Source organism: Xyrauchen texanus, chromosome 33, assembly GCF_025860055.1.
Source record: "Xyrauchen texanus isolate HMW12.3.18 chromosome 33, RBS_HiC_50CHRs, whole genome shotgun sequence".
In the NCBI taxonomy this organism is placed as follows: Eukaryota; Metazoa; Chordata; class Actinopteri; order Cypriniformes; family Catostomidae; genus Xyrauchen; species Xyrauchen texanus.
In genome coordinates, this window is record NC_068308.1 from 38189217 (window position 1) to 38191716 (window position 2500).

Genomic DNA, 2500 nt, shown 5'->3' on the forward strand with positions numbered 1-2500 from the left:
CTGATTTTGTGTGTGTCTCTTTAAATGCAAATGAGCTGCTTTTTCCCGCCCCCTTTCCGGAAGAGGGGTGTGCCTTTACAGCTCGTGCTTCGGTTAATATAGCAACAACAAATCAGAACCTATATGACTGACAGCGTAGGGCTGGACTGGGAAGAGAAATCAACCCAGGATTTTATATCAACTAGCCAAAATGTTTGCTGTCCTAATCTGCATATCGCGGCGCCGTGTTGTGGTCCGTTCTGCATAACGCAGCGGCTCATTTTAGCTTATCCCGGCCCATTTGGCCCGTATCGTGAATGGGCAGTGATAATAGGTCCCCAAGTTTAGCTCAATTGACAGCAATTACCACATTAAAAAAATTGTGCCCCATCTGCCGCCGGGTCTTCCCCGCCTTCCTTGACCTGGGAGGAGACAGGAGTGTAAAAACAACAACAAAACAAATTGTTAAAAATAAAACAAAGGCGAGTGATAAAAGCCAAAACGGAGCGACAGAAAGAGAGAGAGAGGGGAAAAAAAACGCACTCACCGGTTCTCTGATGCACCATCACGTGGTCCCTGATAACTCCTCCACCCTCTCAGGCAGACGGCAGCCACTGCTCCTCAGGCGAACCGAAGTCAGACCGACCCCCAGCGGACAGAACGCCCCTCCGTGTTCTCGGCGTCCCGTGAGGACACTCCTCTGCTCCTGGCAGCGGTCTTACCGATCCAAGCGGTCGGGGAGTCGCTTCCCTACTCCCCTCGCGGACGGCGGTACTCTCAACCCCTCCGCGTTTCTAGGTGACGGCAGGGCACTCCTCCAACCCTGGCAGCGGCTCCATCACTCCAGGCTGGCGGGAGTCCAATCCCCACTCACCTTGTGAACGGCGGCCGTTCTCTGCATCCGGCAGGTCGGGCTACTCAGTCCCCCGGTGGATGGCAGCGGTACTCCCTTGGGTGGACGGCAGTGTCGAAGACTCCACGACGAGCATCCCTCCTCCTTCCCGAGTTTCGGCACCAATGTAAAGGGGTATACGAGAAAGGAGGAGGTGAGAACCGGCCGAGTTATAACAATATAATAGAATAAATAGTTTCAGAATAAACGGAACCAAAAACACACAAAAATAAACACACATAGCAGCTGCCTGTAACTCTCTCTCTCCCTTGAACTATCGTCACCAGACGCCTTCATCCCTCGTGCGCCCCCATAAGGCTGATTGGGGACCGGGCGTGCGTTGTTCCAGCACGGCCCCGGCCTCCTCCGCTCTACACATGCATAAATCGCGGTTACTGCAAGGCACTTAAAATGGAAGTGAACGGGGCCTGTTCGTTAACATTAAAATACACACCGTTTTAAGAATAAATCAAGATGTAGTAAACAAAAGGTGTTACAGTGTTTACCAGATTACAGGATTGCATCAACTCTTGAATTCCTATTTATTGTTAAACCTGGTTACTATTCAAAACCATTTGAGAAACACTGGTCTGTGGTATTGAAAGTCTACATACAGTATATAGATAGTCATTAGATATATTTTATCATACTATATATTGTGTTTGTGTATGTGTGTGCGTGTAACATTTGGATAGCTCTGACAGTAGCAGGTGTTTTTTATAATGCTGTTCTGATGAGATCCAATCAGCACGTAGCTCTCTCCCCTCCCCGTATCACCGTCATCTGGCATGCTGAAGTAACGCTCCGTTTGATTGACAGCTGCATCCAGGTTCACAGTTTACTGGTTTCTATGAAAGAGCCAGATATGCCACTTTAGACAGGAGTGACAAAAAGTTTCCATCTAAATGGAATAATTTTACCACAGGGAATTCTGTGCTGAGGGAGGGAACGAGTGAACAGAGTTTTTCTTCTCTTAACAAGCCCTGAATGACAAACATATTCGACAGAGGCTGACAGAACGACTGCGCGGCGCTTCACAAGGGAGAGATAAATTCAAGCTGAGGATGAAACTACAAATAAAGAGTCGAAACCTTTAATAAATGATGTTTAAAAGCAAACTTTCTGGTCAGCTGGTGCCTTACCAAATTTACAATGGCTGCCACATTTTCCCTCAAAAACACCATAGTTGGGACCAAGGGCGCAGCCAGGAAATTACTTTTGGGTGGGTCTCAATTTTAAGGCGGAACATTCAAACAGTTCTTTCACATTTTCAGAAAGCAGAACGTATGCATTGTTTTTACTTTTTTATAAATGTATATGTGAAGTAAAACAATGTCTAATATTATGGGTGGGCCTGGGTATAATTTGGGTGGCCAACTAAAGTCCTGTCGCAAAATGAGATTATATCAGATTTCATCAGAGCATGTGTAATCATACATTACATGACACAGTAACAGTTATTTCATTAGAGTCATTCGTTCAGGTATCAGACTACACTTGATGTATGTAGACTCAGTAGAGGGACAGCTCATTTGGGATCATTGGGAACCAAACCTAGTCCACATATCATCTCTTTATAGAGTTTCACAGAGGAAAGCATTTGATGGACAGCTTTTGATCACAGAGAAA